The sequence below is a fragment of the Parambassis ranga genome, chromosome 3 (genome assembly GCF_900634625.1).
Source record: "Parambassis ranga chromosome 3, fParRan2.1, whole genome shotgun sequence".
NCBI classification, from domain to species: Eukaryota; Metazoa; Chordata; class Actinopteri; family Ambassidae; genus Parambassis; species Parambassis ranga.
Genome location: NC_041024.1, coordinates 22,114,807 through 22,133,441, shown reverse-complemented (window position 1 = coordinate 22,133,441; position 18,635 = coordinate 22,114,807). Strand labels below are relative to the sequence as shown.

General features: G+C 40.4%; 1 long non-coding RNA gene across 1 annotated transcript in view; it reads left to right on the top strand.

Moving 5' to 3' along the window:
* LOC114433756 (uncharacterized) overlaps positions 1-18,635 on the top strand; it is a 42,504-nt gene that overhangs the window by 22,238 nt on the left and 1,631 nt on the right. The window contains exons 3-4 of the long non-coding RNA XR_003670395.1: positions 428-475; positions 17,739-17,854. This is a non-coding gene — a long non-coding RNA (uncharacterized LOC114433756). The remainder of the gene's footprint in view (positions 1-427; positions 476-17,738; positions 17,855-18,635) is intronic.

Here is an 18,635-nt window from a genome sequence, read left to right as displayed (position 1 = left end):
TGGACAGCTTTGATGATGTCACCCTGCATTGTCAGGGCTATTTTGAACAATTCGATTATAGTTATTGTATAAAAGGAGCACCTCCTGTATCCTTTTATTTCTAATTTTTACATATCTATTGTCAGAGGATGTTTTGACTGTGCTTTGCTTTCACACCACAAACAAACATGCTCAAGTTTATTTGATTGCACAGTGAGATCCATCTTATGAAGCACAATGCATCTTGTCTCATCTGCACCAAAGCAATGTGTGAAAGCATTCAAAAGCTAAACAACAATAAAATATACATTATTAAAGAGGAACAATAAATGTGCTGTATTCAAAGCCTGACAAGATTTTTAGTATTGACAGCCCTAAAAGCATGTGTTGTTTGACACTTTAACTATAATGCAGCAGTCATAAGTGTTTTTTTTTTTTTCCATCGCAGGAACTGAGTGGAACTGCAAAACAAAGTGCCTAATGAGGAACACATAAGGTAAGTTAAGTTAATCTTCCTCTTCCATGTGTTCAGCCTTTGAAGGATGAGGTTCAGGATTCTCCATTTTAGGAGCACTTCACATTCAATACCAAGAAAAAACCTGCTTTGATCTATACCTGATTTTAGTCATGCTGTGCACAGCTGCTGTGGGGTCAAACTGAAAAATATAATCATGCCTTCTATAGTATAACATTCAAAACTTTTTTTACATTTTTTAATATATTTTTCATATCACAGTCACAGCAGGGTAGACCAATGAAGATGAGTTTTTCATATATGGCCACTTGATGTTGGATCTAAAACATGGTCACGGCCTTTTTTAAAAATATATGTGTGACAAACAATCACACAAGCAAACAAAACAAGCCATAAACAAAATGAATAAAATAACTAAATAAAATATCCCTATTCATGACAACACCCATTACACCCATTTGAGGCTTGAAGCTATTTAAGACAGACATTATGCTTAAATATATAGTGTCTATTCCTCAGGAAACCTATGTGTCATGTCATGGAGGTTCTATTCATCTTTATGTCTTTATAAGCTGTTTTTTCCCCATGTATTTCAATATGGAAATACATGGGAAAAAAAACAGCTTGGCTATGACAATAGACAGAAACTCTCATACAGACCCATACAGTGAAGAGCCACTCTCAGTAGAATGACAAGCTCTGCTACCATGCAGGTACCCACATAATGGCTGTCATAGCTCTGCGGGTCTCCTTGTCTTTTTCAGCAGAGAGTCTCTGTATCCTCTCAGGCCTGGTTAGCTCTGACTACCAGCTTTTACACTGCTGTCAGACTGGTCAGCCTCCCTTTAGCATCCTTGTCACACACACACACACACACAGAGTGCAACCATGAGGCCATGCCTCCTGCTGGCACTGCTGCAAAACTTTTATTGCATTTTTTTTTCATATGCTGGTTGCTTGCTGCCTTGAGAATCCCCACTGACAGAGATTTTTATTTTGTTTTTTTTAAACACAGGAGGATTGTCAAATGTCAATTTCAAAAATAGTGCTGTGAATCAGACATGTCATAATAACATGATAAGGGTTTTTTGACATTAAATTACTTTAAATAGATAAACAATTCCTGCATTTTTATTTTCTGACTTGCTAGAATTCAGCGCATCTGTGACGGGTATGAATGCTGACAGCAATTAACCCTATAGGAGACTCTGTCTGAACTCAACCTCCCCAGCAGAATTATAATTAAAACAAATCTAAACAGCCAGTTACAGAGGTTCATTGTAAGATTTAACAGGCGTTCATTCTTTATCTGTTCTAGCCGCAACAAGCGTTTAAGGCACAAAAGGAACAACGAGGTGGCACGCTGTATGGTCCCCCCTTGTTGTCTTCTGTTACAAAGCCTGTAGACAGCTTGACGCTTTACTTCATCTTCTTTCTGTAATCTCTGTCAGTGGGGGCTCTCATCTGGTGCGAGGCAGCGAGCAAGAGGGTGCAACCCAAACAGTCTCTGAAAATGGCATCTCCCTCTGTTCATCTGTTGCTGGGTTAAAAAAAAGAAGGCAGTTTGCTATGACAATACAGATTCCTCTGTATAACAGTTAATACTGCGGCGTGACTTATAATGTCAGTCGATGATAAATCACACACAGTTGAGAAAAGCAACATGATTTCAACATTTTCATGTTTCCTGAACAGCAGGATGTGGATGTTAACATGCTGGTAAGAACATGCTGGCTTGATGGTCTGGTGTTGTTGAGGATGGGACTTGTCACCATGGTAGCCTAACCTTTACCAGTTTAGGAATTGATGTTTGCAAAGTTCATAAAGTAACAATGCCGGAGGGGACACACAAACCCCAGACTCCTGGGTGAAAGGCTTATCAAGGGGTTAGTGCCACTCAAACCCCATCCAGCTGTCTTATGTGGACTTTTGCACCTACAGTATATCAGTCTCCTTATCATACGTCCATATGTTCCATTCTAGCCATCCGGTGTAGATGTGTTGTTTTGAGGGTCGCGTCCAGAAACAAAGCAGCTCTACTTCCAGGGGATGGAAGCTTTTGAGGGAGCCTTTGAAATGGGGCCGACTTGCCAAACCTTTGTGATGCAATCGGTCTTCAAATGTAGTCCTTGAAGGATGCAGGTCCTGGATTGAGACACAGTTCATGTTTTTACAGGTCTTTCCCAGCCATCCCTAAACTTTGGAGGAAATCTTGTCTTAGGAGCACAGCCATAGTGACATTATGTGCCCTCTGTGACTTAATTTAACCAGTTAGCCTGTAGAACATGTGGTATTTTGTGATGAAAAGATGTTTCTTTAGAGTGTGTGTGTGTGTGTGTGTGTGTGTGGTATTTTATTGTATTGATAAGCTGAAACCATCCGTTAAACCACTAATAGCAAAGGCACAGTCTTCTTTTTGAGAGATTGAGATTTTATCAAGAGATTTCATTCTCCAAAACAGATTCCTCCTTGTGTGGGCACTCAGTGCAAGGTAAAGAACACACAGAAAGACATGAGAGGGCATGGGAGAACACACTTTGGTAATTGCTGTCTTTTGGCCGGTGGCTGGCTGCATGTCTTTCAGCACTAACAGCTCTATTAACTGCTTTCCAGCTGTTCCACAAAGTAATGAACTTTGACATTGACTGCCTTAACAGGCATTTTTTTCCTACAGAGCAAGTCATATAAGTTGCAATTTACACTGTTCTAAGCATTGTGCCCCCCCCCCCCCCCCCCCCCCCCCCGGACCTGGCTTTGCACAGGCTTCCAGTATATGCCCATCCATCCTATAGCAACAATATACTGGCATCCAACCACAAAAGTCCAGATTTCCACACAAATAAATATCACAAAATGAAATACATCCTGAAAAGCAGAAACAGCTCATTACAGTCCCTTTGGCCCTTGCTTCAGAGTGCAGTGAGATTATTTATTTTTTAATAATTATTATTTTATAATGGTTTTAATGGTTTTTTAATGGTTTCAATGCTCTATCCTCACTGTAGCCTGTGGACAAACCAGACGCTATCATTATTATTTTTGGCTCATGGAGCAGTGAATTTACATGTTAGTTTGAATACAGTTGAAATCTTTTTCCTTTAAACTATACTCTATCTGCTTGTAGTTTTGTAACTTTAGTTCAACATAATTTATGCACACATATATACTTAGAATTAAAGTCTGAAATAATAAAATTAAATAAAATTACATTTAATTAACTGAAATGAAAAAAAATGAAGAAAAATACCTTTGAATATATAGTCAAATATACAAAATACTTTTTTTAAACACAAAATACATTATATTTTAGAGTGTAGTGTCATCCCCACTGATGTGGCTAACCCTGTTGATCATGCTAAAGTTGCTTTCTCCACATTAACAGATACAAGAGCATAGGCTAAAAAAAGTAGATAAATAATGATACATTTAGCTCTATATGTTGGAATAATAAAGCATGCCTTACATAATGTATGTATGATTAGGTCAACATTTCCTAATGCATATCGCTAAATTCCATTACAGGAAGCGGCACAGAGCCCCAGTAGTAGGCTACATGTTGTTTGCGTACCTTGTTACCGCTGTCTTTGTAGAGCAACAAGAGGCACATTAACAGGCAACATCCTTGGTTGAAAGAAACCAGAATCATCCTTTCAAGGTGGTTTTGAAGTGGTGATCACATTACATAAAGTGGCTTTCAGTTCACTTGTGTTGTGATGAGCATTTTAAATCTTGCATTATGAAAAAAAGCTGTTGAATCAAAGAAAAAAAAATGGTGAACTGTCTCACTAATTTAATCACAGATAAATGACTATTATGCTTATAATCATGTTTCTCTGTCACACTGTAGACTTGAAAACATTAGATTGATGGCCTCAGAAGACTGGGTGAGGATGTAAGACATGCCTTTTTGTTTTTTTATTTTTGTTTTTTTCTGATTCTGGAGTTGGCACTTTAAATGTGCATTAGCTAAATGGGCTGCAAACCAGCACAATTAATGCAATTTAGATATTCCTAAAATTCTTCAGGCATGTGAGAATGTTGTTTTATTTCCCCTGGTGTGAGTTTCTTTCTTCTTTTTTTTTTTTTCCTTCTTCTCCTTCCTGACTTTATGATTTACACCAAATGTTCTCATATTGGCAGCATCTAGATAGAGACAGAGAGCTCTGGCTTGCGAGATTGAAAATGAGGGGGATTATACTAAGAGATCCAAAAGTCCTTGTCCCTCTATCATGGCTTAATAGTTTAGTGGGGGAAAAGAAAATAGACGGAAGTACTTGTCCCAAGTGGTGTATTTATAACGTGTCACGGTGGTAAACAGCTCTTCCTGGGTTCAATTCCAGCTGGGATGAGCATTCCAGACTTTCTTGGCTGTAATGCTGACAATGGACACTGGCAACATTTATTTTTTTTTTTTGCTGGAATGCAAAGTGAAGAATTGCATTGACAACAAAAACATTTGTTTTGCATAATTATTTTCATACCCATTTCCATCTGCTGTGTATAGCTACTTCCCCTGGACTGGCGTGTGGGTAGCAGAAGAGTGACAGCGGGTCTCAAACAGTTCAATCAGAGGAGCAAAATGCTGCTACAACAACAACAACATTTGGCGCTCCAGACCCGCTGCCGTTGTTGACCTGTTAAACATCTGCTGCGTCCTTGCAATCAGGGATCATTTTCATGTAAATGACAAAATGTTTTTACAGTTTAATGTCAGCTTTCTAAATAATGTATATCAGCGGCTGTGTTCCTGTGTTTTTTCTCTCTCTCTGCCTGCTTACACGCTGGCACTGTCCATCTTTAGAACATTTTTCCAGCTTTTTTCGCTGGTAATTAGACATCAAGAATTATTAGAATATATACCCACAAGACAGAGCGAAAATGTCGAGAATGCTGCAACTCATTAACAGTATTCTTCAGGGAGGACAAGCTTTGATTAGATTGTTCGTTCCTTCAAGGCAAATCCAGCTGAACAAAGGCTTTTCTGGTACGTCTATGAAACAGTGGATTTCACACTCATATTTTCTGCATTAAAACACATGAATACAGCTCACTGTTCTTCTGATGCACAATTGTGGTGGTACTCACAATAGCATTTTTTTGTATCTTTATATTTTTATATACTCACCATTGGAAGATTAGATGTTAAAACAATCTTGTGTCAAATAAATATTCTCTGTGATGTGCACTGGCTCGCCCAGATTTTATGATTTGGCAGATTAAATGTGAATCTGGTGTGACTGGACCAGGGATAATGTTACATTCTGTTTACAGAGAGAAAACTCAGATGAGCAGATGACCAAAACAACGAGCCAATTATAAGATGGTGTTTTGACAGTGTAAATTAACAAATGGAACTTCATAATTAAGAACATGATGGATGCATAGCCAATGATTAATAGCTCTTTTGGGGTGGGTTTGGCCTGTATAGGCTTTAACTCATTCCTCTGCAATTATGTTTAAAGTCACTGTTAATTGATGTCATGTAGAGACAAATACTACCATTAATGCCAGATACCACTGCGAAACTACCCTCCTCTTAATGTAGACTTGTTCTGACCCATAAGAAACGTTTTTTTTCTTGTTATATGAAGTCATCGTCTTTGTCTCTGTCTGTCCAGGCAAATCTTTCATTTTGTCCACCTGCTGCATATTGTTGAGGAAGAACCTCATCCTTCAGTCAGTGAGCAGTGAGCAATGAGCAAAAAGCAGCAATGAATGCTTGGACCATGAATACTAAAGGACAGGTAATTAAAGCATACCTGCGGAATATTACTTTGGCAGACTCACCTGAGGAGAGATCCAGACCGCTGCCCATTAAGACTGAAGAGGGAGAAAAGACAGGAAGAAAGATGATGGGGGGCCGTTAGCAACCCATAAGGAGGCAGTCCTGAATGATGGCTGCTCTCTGAATCAGTCATTTGGTCTGAGAATCTGACATTTGATTAAGTCTGACCCAGATACCCAAGACAAGAAGTCATGTCCTCTTATGTGCACTTCAATGGGAAGTCAGACATACTGAGTTTTTATGAGTTTGAAGAGGTCCAGACTGAATGAGGTTGTTCATGTTTAGGTCTGTCTGCCTGCCTGCTAGGTCTGACTAGGTAAAATAATTGCCGTTGCACTGAAATAGGAATAAAGATCTCCAAACATGTAGCAGTTAGTAATCGGGACGCTCACTCATGGGTTTGGGTGTTCTCTCAGTCTGCTTCATCAGGTTGTCTTGAAGCCTTTATCACACAGGACATCTCAGCATAGTGAGATATAGTGCTTGTCATCCGGCCAGGACATGTGATCAAGATGAAATACTTTAACACGTTGCTTCTTATTCAGATAGTATGCTTTGGTTGTTGATTGTCACATCTAGGATTCTGGATCTAGGGTTGGGCGATGTAACGAGTGTATCTGATCAGTTGGTAGCAATGGCAAAAGCCTTGTCTATTCTTCAAAACCACGTAATTACACTCAACTAGAGATGCCACACAGCATTGTACATATCTCTCATTTCCATGTTTTGATCAATAAAAGGCCGCATGGCAAAAGCAGCAAGAACTTCTGAACCGATGCAGTGGGTCAACAGATATGGTGGGGTTTGCCTTTAGCATAGCTTGTATAGCTTGTATATCTCCACTCATTTCTACCAATATGCTGTGCCACCATCCTGAATCAAAGTCTGTAATATGGATCCTAGCTCAAACAATTAGTGCATCCTGTTATTATTTAGTTATTTTGAGGCAGACTGATTATTTGCAGTGCAAACCAAACCACCGGTATATGTTTTAACACAGGCTGCTGAATCCAGAGTTGTTTTTCTATATCCATCAAATAATCCATGTCTGTGAGGTTGAGCTGTCTGGAAAGGCCAGGTAACAAATCACAACAAGCCTCATGGGATGACACCCATTGGCTTTCTGAAGCGTCTCACTGATATAACCTTGAAATTAATGGGAGGGTTCTCACATTCTCAATTCTTATGGGGCTCACCCTAATCTGTTATAGAGGTGGCTGAGTTCTCTCCTGTGCCGCCTGTGAAGTTTGAACCCCAGCAATAACCTTGTCTGGTCGGGTTAGACGGATGTAGCATTCCATCCTTCTCACTATCCTCTCAATGTTTACCAAACCCTCTCCACCCTTCACAGAGCCCACATTCACCAGCCCTCCAGAGAGCAACGCACCAATTACTCCATGTGTATCTTGATTGAATAATAGGACTTTTAATTGTCTTGTCTTTCACAATTATGTCAAAGCCGTAACCTTTAATTAAGTGTCTGCCAATTATTTTATTCCCCCTTTTTTGTTTGAGTGGATGAAAGTAATTACTGTCACCTTGCAAAGTATGAGAAGTAATTAATCCTTTTTGATTTTACCAAATCCCATTTCTTTTGGTCATTAGTTGGCCTTTTAATCCTCGAAAGATTATGAAGCCAGTTAATTATAGGAAGTGCAAGCACCTACTTGTTGTTTGTGCAGATTTTTTTTTTTATTTTTATGCGAGTAAGTGGTTTATGAGTATGGAGTCTGGTGTGTATAATATGTGACGTCGAATAAATAGCAGGGAAGAAAAAAATCCCCACAGTGATAAATACATAGCAATGGATAGTGATGTGTTTGGGCACATGTATTGCCTGCTGGATGGCATGCAGTGTGTGTCCTCTTTCAAAACCATTTATCAGACAAGGCCAGGTGGGTTGTGGACCCAGAATGTGGGCCATTGTTGTAGGCCATAGAAAACCTTGGATGTCTGGGGGATCCATCCCTCCCCTTTCCTTCCCCCTCTTCCACTCCCCCAACCCAGGAGCTCTGTGTGGCTGCTACATGAAGGCTCCAGCACAGACCCAAAACATGCATATTGTGCAGGTCTGAAAGGACACTATAATCCATCCCCATACATGCCAACACCCCCCATCTAACCTCTATTCATACCGAGCTCTCCAGAGTGCCTTTTACACACTCTGCAGTGCTGCTTTTACACAAGTTAAAATGTGATGGAGAGCTGACATTGTCTTCCTCTGTGGTCAAACGGTGCGCTTCTCAACATGCAGCTGGTGTGTTATCTCATCCAGAAAGCACACACACAAATCTGGATCCTTCTCTTTCTCTCAGCCGGTATGGAGAGTGTTTTTTTTTTTTTTTTTTTGTGGTATCACATGTGTGCCACTGACAAAAAAAAACAGAATACAAGCACGAAGGGATCACAGTCGCCTGTGAGCTTGCTGTCTTGGCCTAAATAAATACAGTCATTGACATTGAGATTCAGGTCCTGCCTGCCACCCAACAGTTGGTGTCTCACCCATATTAAAGGAAAGTAGTATTTATGTTTTTTTGTCCCGCTGTTTTTTTATTTTTTCCATCCATTCCCCTCCCTGTCACTTCAGTCGCCTGCCTTTCTCTGTGATGAATCTCAATTATGCCAAGGTCACCTTTCATTGCGGTGATCTCTCTCCCACTTTATTGGAACTGGCAGCACTTCCACACTATCATGGGCATGCTTATTGACAGCCTATTCCTTCTCCAAAACAAAACTGAAAAAAAATAAATAAATAAATACAAACGAGGCAGAAATGAGAGAGAGAGGGGGGAAAAAAAGAATCTTGGTGGAAAAAGTTACATTGCATCTATGTTTTGGCGGGCATAATTGGCACGTGTGCTTACAAGTCTGCCTAATGATTTGTAATCATTCTCCCTTTTGTGCAATGAAGAAAGTGGGTGGAGGTGCTTTCGGGGGCCAGCTTATTCATATGTTGGTTGTAGCACTGTAATTGCTAAATAGTTTTGCAGGATACCCGCTGTGAGGAGACCCTTTTCAATCAACTTGGTTGAAAATACCCTGCTTGTATTCCAAATGTGCAATTCTAACAGAGCAGTATCGGATTTAGAATTAGAGGTATACTGTTTCATGTGTCTATTTCTAGGCGGTGAGCTCTTATCAAAATCATGGGGATTTATTTGTTTTCCACTGTAACCATGACTACAGCACAATGGCACTTGTGAGGTCACGGAATCTTGTGTGTAGAAATGAATGACATGAGAGAGTCACGCGCTAATTCGTTTGTGCATAAATAAGATTTGGAGTGTATGTGTGTGTGGGGGGTGGATGGCATGGAGATGACATCCACCATTCACGTTTGATGAGGATGCTAGCACGTGTAATTGTTGTTTCAGTGCAGCATCTGTTGCTAACAGTGGTGGTGGGGGAGCGGGACGGGTGGGGCGCGAGGGCTCGCAGGCAGATAGTTAGCCTCACAATTGACAGTGACATGTTGGTAAGCGTGAGTGCAGAGCATGTTAGCTGAACCAATAGGCCTTTGATGGCTCTCTGATATAACTCGTTAAACAAGCGTTGGACCGTTTAGCTCTGTGATGTATCTTATTTGTCCGTTCTCTGCCGCCCCCACACATCCTCGCGAAGCTGTCTTTCTCTTCAAAGGCTGTCTTTCTTCAAAGGAACTACAGATAGACAGCTGTGTGGTCTCATATCTTAGCCATTCTTGGCATACTTGTATCTCTCAAGAAACTCTTCAGCAATGAACATAGAGATTCACTTTACATCAACAGGTTTTATTTAAGTAAATGGGACAGCTCAAATAGCAATATATTGCACTTAATTTGCTACGAGGCAGTCTTTACTCTCGTCTTGTGGTGTAGTCAAAGCATCTACTAAAAATGGCAACACTGGATGATGGGCATTTCAGGTATAAAACTGTCTCACAGATCTGATGATAACTGGTTGATTGGCAGCCCATAATATCTGTTATTGGCCCACATAATAACATGGACTTTACATTGGGAGGTACAGGCAGGTGGGTTAACTCGATACACATAGAAGCAATGAGAACATGAGTGTTTACTTGACTTCCATGCTTATCTTTCCTGTATAGCTTCTTTTTTCAAGGTGTAGTGCTTATTCCCGGACAAATGGCAGCTGTTTTGTGTGCATAAAGCCAGGGACATAACCACAGTGAATAGATGGAGTTGCATTTGTATTGTCAAACAACTGATTGCAGGTTTCATTATACAGTGTAAACTTTCCCAGGAAAAAAAAGAAAAAGGAGAATGAATGGACTCACCTTCAAACATGCCATTGACTCTCTAAATGCCAAATGTGCACAAAGCTCTCATGTCTAGATGAATGGCAGGCTCCAGGCAGAGGGAGTTTGTGTCTCCTCCTGTCTTTCCCCTCTTAAAAACATACACACACAAAAAAAACATTAAATAAAATAAATAAAAGTCAGATACCCCATGAGAAATGGAAGACTGCCAGACAGATCACAGAGCTATTGCTTTATCCAGAGAGAGAGAAAAAACTAGGCTCTAAGAACTTTGTGACAAAGTAGTTTTGGTATTTTGTGATGTTGGTTCAACCTGACTCTGTGCAAAGAGCTGCTCACTTCCCAGAGGATTACCAACCCTTAAGAGGGCTATATGATTCCATATGCCAGAGCTACTCATAGACATCTTGATTTATTATTTTAGTTTTAGATTTGAGAGGTAGAATGAGGTAAGTGTTTTTTTATTTTTTTTAACTGGTAAGAGAGAAAAAAGTTATACATTTAAACGGTGTTAATCTTTTTGGGCCTTACACTGTGACAGAAGTGTTCACAGAGACTACCTGACAGCACATGGCTTATGTCATCTAAACAGGCAACTGTAATCAAATGGCAGGTGATTCTAACCAAAGAACGACAGCAATACGTGGCAGTGTGCCATCCATGTTGGTGGTAAACACACACATGCAGCATCCCAAGAACACGAGCAAGTGGGACGCGGCTTGCTGGCAAACACTTTGATCGCCTTTCATTCACTCCCGCCTCTCATCTCTTTGGGCTTTTGGGGAAATGCACTGTTTAATCCGCCGTATGTTGCAGAAGTTTATACAAGGTACTCTACAGAGTTTGGGGGCCAACACTAGATGGGGGGGAGGCAAAGAGAGAGAGAGAGAGAGGAAAAAAAGCATACATTTACACGGTTGAGTGGTGTAATCTTCATGAAATACCGGTAAATAGGGAGAGGAAGCCTAGTGGAGCCGTAGATTAATGCTGCTATCAAATGGCCTGGGACAAAGAAGGGGATGGCTAATGAGCTGGAAAAGGCAGGGCTGTTCACTGCGTTAAATGATACCGTAGCACCATCTCCCCACTGGCCTGCCGCACTGCCATGTTCACACATTCTGATGTCGCTAACAGCAATGTAGGACAAATATTGGAAAATGTCATTTAAGCCAGAACTGCAAGGACGTGTTTGATATTTTAAAGATGGCTTCATCAAAGGCAGATTTCTGCAACACAAATGCAGCTCTCTAATTTGGCTCTCTCTCCCATATGCCTGATATTCCTCCCTGCCCAATTTCTGAGAGGTCATTTACTGACAACTTCGTTTTCATCCCCAAAAATTACTTTCAAATTTGGTCTGTTCTCTCTCTCTCTCCCTCTCTCTCTGTTCATTTATCTCTCTTTTCTTCCCCTTAAATCCATTTCCCTCTCTCTCTCTCTCTCTCCGTCTGCTTGCCTCCCTGTCATTGCCATGAAATAATGAAAAACAGGATTCTCCCTCTTGTCTATCATTTTTTCCTATGGTATCATCTCAGGCATGTTTGTAACTTCCCATGACGGTCGCCTAGGTGACAGGAAGAGAGAGATGAACTCTTGGGTTTAGATAAATTTCCTGGTCTGGCCCGCGGAGGCTGTATCAATTTTTGATGTTCTACTGCCTCACAGACACTTTTGCAGGCATTGTTTCATGTTTTATTTAGGCCTGTGTTAGAGCTAGGTTAAAGTTTCAGCAGACTGCCTCCCTGAAAGAGTCTGATGGCGTGGAGGAAATATCACATTGTGGGCAATGGTGGCCTCTTATCAATGGTCAGACAGACAGAGAGAGAGAGAGAGAGGAAGGGGAGGGTGGGAAGAATATGAGGCTTACATTGCTTCCAGATTTATCCATAGCCATATTGTTATTTGTGCACATGTCACATGCACATTCGACATCACTGCCTTGGAATTAGATAATTGTGAAAAAAAAACCTGCTTTCCTTAAGAAGAAATACGTCTCTATCGCTATTCTGAGTGCAGTCAAACACGCGAGCGTGCTCTAACCGCTGCAGGCGTCGACATATTTATCTTACTTGAGCCAAGTGACAGTTGTCTCCGAAGCCATTTCATTTTGCACGCTGCCGTGAAAACAAGGAAGAGGTGGAGGCGAAGGGGTGAAGGAATGGGGGAAGCTGGGGTTGTGTGTAAGTAGCAGAGTGGGCTGGCGGTGGTGGTGGTGGAAGTGGTGGTGGGGGGTGGGCAGTATATCCCCCAGTGATGCTGTGAATCAGAAGAGGTGGGTAAATAAATAAATGTGTTATGTATGACCAAGCACACAGACAGGGCTCCTGGGGTATACTTGCCGTTCCAACCACGATGCACTCAGACAAGTGAATAAATCAGCAAACAATTAGGGCTTGTGATTTCATTTATGGTACCTACGAGCGCTCCAGTGGCAGATTCTGGCAGATGTCATTTCTAGCCAATTGATTTTGCTGCTGTCCCGAGGCCCAAGCAGTCATGGCCCCTCTATCCGAATTACAAATGGATGGCAAACAGGAGCCAAATGGCTGTCCAGGCAATTTCTGCATGATAGGAGTAGAATAATGTAGAGACCACGCTGGCACTGAAGGAACAAAGACATAAACACACACACATCACTGGAGGCTCTGCTGTAAACATAAACCTATGCATGTAAGAACACAGGTGCGTTTGTGGAATTTATTTGCGACATATATGCCCCAGAAAAAAAAACAAACAAAAAAAGTGTTTTAGTCTTTGAAGGTGCATCCCCTGAGCCTTTATTATGGTGAATCCGATTCTTCGGTGGTAAATGAACTTCAAAATATCCTTCAGCAAGTGAAGTGAAATTGTTTCTAAGCTAACACAAAAAAAAAAAATGCAATCATGACATGCCGAACATCATCATCTCAATCATGAAGAGAGGCCACTTGACCACATGCAATGCAAATTAGCGATGTCATTTCAAAGCTGGAGTGAGTGGGGACCATGCTCCTGGTCTGAAATTGTTTATCAGCCTGCAACAGCATCTTTTCTCAGCTTTCTCGCTCTGTTTTTAGATGCACTGCTTATTTTTGCATGGAATACATTCGGTGTACACAGTGCACCTGACAACACATAAATCAGGACTATAAAGCTTTAGTGTGTTGTGTTTTCATGGTAGGGGGTGAGTCACAAGTTATGTACAGTATGCTGGTGGCTGGACCAAAATCTAGGACATGATTACGGTTATACCTGGGCGTACCATAACAGCAAGTGAAAAAATTAATTAAATAAAAAAAAAAAAAAAAAAAACAACCCAATGGTCCCACACCATGAGATTTCCACCTCCAAACCCCACTGTTGGTATGGTGTGTTTGAGGTGAGGTGCAGGGATCTGACCTCCAAATATAATGTGTAGAATATTTAAAATCCCTCTGTAACCAACACCATCAGTATGTTTTTGCAACAATTAACTTGTGAAGGTCTTGAGAGCTCTTTGCTTTTACCCATCATGTTTCTTTTATAGGCAGTATATCAGTTAGTACTGTACCAGCTGATATTCATTTGCACTGTCAAGGGGCAGGGTATTCTTATTACTGATAGATTTTAGCTGGTGTCTTGGCTTTTCATGACTTTTCACACCTCCCTTTCTTCATGTGTTCTTCAATTCTCTTTCCCTCTTGCACATAATTACACTGAATTTATAGACAGCTATGGTTTGACTTTGCATATGTGGATTACATGGGCTGTTACCAACCCATGAATTTAAGAGGCGGTGATTAACTGAGAAACGTGTTCCACTGTATATAAAAAATTAATGCATAAATAAATACAAACCTAAATTTACGATTGTGGCATGTCCAGCAGTTTGTTTTGTAAAGTCTCATAATCTCCATTGGTATTAGGCTCTCACAGGCTTCTATGACTCTTTTGAGCATTGTGGCAACACTCAACAATCACTAGCTCCTCTAAGCAGCAGTCTTAGGATTTGAAAATGATTGTAAGCGATGCTAAAGCAGGGGAAGGCTATAAAAAGAATCAGCATGCTTACAACTTTGGCAGTTAAGGGCCCCCCACCCTGTCCCTGTGTGGACGTTTCTGTCTTTGTTTCAGTAATTTCTGAGTGACATGTCCTACAGCTCAGGAGGAAAATTTCCCTGTTATTTTTTTTAATGTTACCAAGGTGACAAGTCCAACACATAAAGGACTGCTGTGCAACCAGTGCGTTTCTGTAAAGTTGAGGTTGTAAACTCAAAAGACAGAAATAAGCATGCATAAAGGCTCAAAATATGGGACTGTCTGTGGTGGTAACTGGACCCTAAAAATATCTGCAATACTAACCTGTGAGCTATGTATAACATATTTAAATAAGTCAATACAAATGTATGTTTTATAATATGGCATATCTTGCACTAAAAATAGGGATGTTTGACAAATATATCTAGACAAGGATGTCAATCCTGGATTATGGCCAATACTATTCTGATACCATTTCCTTTGCTGCCATTAGAGGTAGCCATCACCCTTCTTGGCACAGGAGAGTGAAAAACCTCCATCTAGCTGACTCTTTGGCTCACTCTGTCATAGCTTTATACGGTTGTTGGGAGTCGAGTCTGCTGGCATGCTAAATGAGCTGCTGACGTAGCACTTGTGGATGGAATAGATCAGCCTTTAGACCAGCTTCATTATCTGATACCCAGATATCCAATGTTGATATCAGATAAGCGCAGCCGTAATCTGGATTATATTTTAATGACACCTGTAATAATTATTTGGGAGATATACACATTTTTAAATCACTGGATCATTGTGGATACATATGCTTTCCTTCTTTGTCTGCTTTTCTGTGAAACGACAGTTTACAAAAGGAAAAAAAAAGAAAAGAAAAGACAACTTTGGATAATGATCTACGAGTGTAGATAACAAAGTCTCATTTTTTTGCGTATGCTTTGGAACCTTGCATGTGCCAAACAGTTAAAAAGGCAGCAGAACGGTTCCTAGAGCTGGTCTACTATCCAACAAGCAGTTCAGAGGGAATATAATATAACATTTTTACTGCTATTGATTTAGCTGGAAGGCCTCTACCTCTTCACAACAATAAAGACCGATCCTCTCACAGCGCATTCAGGTGCAAGCATGTCCTTGAAGTAAGCAGCAACTGTGTTCCAGTCTTCCTTCTAACATATAAAACTGAGGGGAAAAAAACAAAGGTTGACTGGGCATGCAGCTGCAAGGCTTGTTAACCATACCACAAACCTTCAGGCACCAGGCTCAGATGTTGTCATTATTCATATGAACAACTGAATGAGAGGTAGAAGAAGGCTTTCTTCCAGGACTGATGCAAACATGAATGATGTTTGCCATACAAGAGAAGCTGGAGATGGATAGCCAAAGGAAAGACAGAACAATTTCCACAAACACTTACTCTGTTTAAGTAAGGGGGGAAAAAAAACAGTAAGAACCATCTCCCTGTGAGTCTTTTCCTTGAAGTGAACGTCCCACTCAGACTTAGCAGGCTAACATGCTGCAAAATTGGATCTCCCACAGTTTAGAGCAAGGTTTCCATTGCAAAGGCCAAACAGACAATTTGTCTTTTTATGCAGGAGTTGGACAGTATCCTTACAATGAACACAACACCACAGTTGGCAGGTCGGCAGTTAGTTGCACATCTGATTCCTGTTGAATCTACTGCTGGAACAGGTCACAGAGGGCTGAATAGCATTCAGTCTCATGTGGCAGGTGTTCACCTTGGATTATGGCAACAGGGGAAGCAAATGAAATCTGTGACACTAGGAGGCCAGCGGTGTTCTGCTTGACAACAGTGTCTTGTCTCAAGGGCAGTTACCTGTTAGTGAAAGGTGTCTACTGATTGGCAGTGCAGCAACAACTATCATTTCTGTCCGTCTGAAATACAAAATATTATCATAACTTTAATCTTTTAGAAAGGACTGATTTGACCAGATAAATACCACAAATGATTAACTGTGAAGTTGTAAAATATTGTAAGTTTCATGGATGGATTGTTCTGTTAATATTATCTATACTTATTATTGTTTCAGCAACAGGGGGTATTGGGAAATTCTCAGCATGGGATGCATTGATAATTAACATCAAATGTTCTTTTTTATTTTCTTAATTTAAAATGCATGATTGTCATTTTTGACTTTTTTTTTAGTTTGTGAAAGTGCCTCAGGCAAAAACTGTTGAAACAGCATTTCTTAATATATCTATTGGAAAATGTGGATTAGAAGATTTGTGATCGCCTGAAATGGGACAGAAGACTTATTGTTTCATTTCCTCAAATAACTTCAAATGATTTCTTCGAAGTTTGTTATATATTCTACAAACTGTGTTTTTAACTTCCTTGATCCTGGGAATAGAACCGTTTCTACTGTGTAGCATACTGTGCTGTTTGTGGCCCTCCGGAGTACATATGGGATGGAATGTGTACCTACGATATTGCATATTTATGTGTTATCAAACAAAAGAGAGAAAGCAAGGGAATGGGAAAAGGCATAACATAACAATAAATGAGTTATTATACAGAACCCTGTATCATCTGTCTTATCACCATCAGCCAGTTAGATTGTTGTTGTTGTTGGTCATCATAGACCATTTATACCCAAAGTATTGAGTTATAAGATAGAAAGTCAACATTAGCTATGTTTCTAAATGAATGAATGATGAGTGTGTGTTTGAATGTGTGTTGCATAGCGTTTAATCGGCTGCATGCTGGTTTTTACTGAGAAGCGTCTTTTCTGTTTATTTGCTAGATTTACGTATCTGTTTTAAAAAATGCATACAACAACGTAAAATGCCCAACAGTAAGATAAGTTGTGTATTTAAATTGCAGTTAAGACAGCAAAAAAGACAATTTCACACCAGCTGCACTAAATCATGCTGTTACCACATGAATGGAAGGCAATTCACTTACAATTGTTCTGCAATTTGAGGAAAGGTCCACTGTCTTATGGTCTTTCTTTCATTTTTCTCCTTTTTTATGTGGGGTCGGGGGTGGGGGACAAAATTACCTTTTGTACCATTTGGACGTTTGGACTTGAGTAAAATGGGCCAACAAGAGAAATCGTTCATAGTGCATTGACTCTCTTGTCCGCTTCTCTAGTTTCAGTAGAAGTCTGGAAAAAAGGGCAATTGAACTGGTGTTTTCTAAACCAGCCAGGCTTTGGTCAGCATCGACTTTCACCAAGACTCCTTTAACACCATATATTTTATGTTTTTCTTTCTTTTCCTCTGCTCAGAGCTCTTTTAAACTCGATGCCTGTAAGGACTGATACTCGGGAAGAAAGAGCTAAAAGGAAATGAAAACAACAAGCCTCTGGAACCAGCCTGCCTCACATATTGAAGAGAATTAATGGTAAGCAATGAGACAAATAATGCAAAAGATGAAGCGTCCTGCTGAGTATGGATCTGAATCAGATAGAAAAGGAATGAAAAAATGTCAGAAAAGTCAGGAGGGGGTATTAAATATTGGGTTCTTGGGTTTAATAATGTGCAGAGGGCAGCCTTTAGTGGTTAGTCGCACTGGGGAGGAGTGGCATTTAGAGTTGTGGAGGAGAGTAGATGAGGTTAGGCACCCACAGGGGTTCTGTCCACAGCAGGGAGATGAAGCTTTATGGTGGCTGGGTCAAGAATACCTGCTCAGTATGCCTGGGGTGGGTGCAGAGGTATCCATCAGTGCAGTGACAGTCTATACATGCATCCAAAGGATTTATTATTATTTGTATATATATATACCGAATACCTCTACAACACTAAGAACAACAGCAACAGAATCACATTGGTGCAAAACCCCACCTACTGGCAGCAGGAAATCATGTCTGCTCTCCTGTCTCATATACTAATTTAATGATAAAGTAACATCATTCTAAATTTAATCATGATGTAAAAAATCCTCAGTTGCCATTGTTACCTATCATTAGGCTACAATTCACAGACTGAGGCTGTAATGGTGTTTAAATTGTGCTGGGCTTGAGAGGCCGCTACTTGGGGATAGCACTGCTCTGTGCCCTGAGTTTAAAGCAGATGGTACAAATTTGATGCCAAGCGGGTCTCACTGCTGCTTTGCCGAGTGCCATTGACATATTTGTTCATGGTTGTAAGACGTTAGTATGCGTTTTAAAGAGAATAGCAATGGA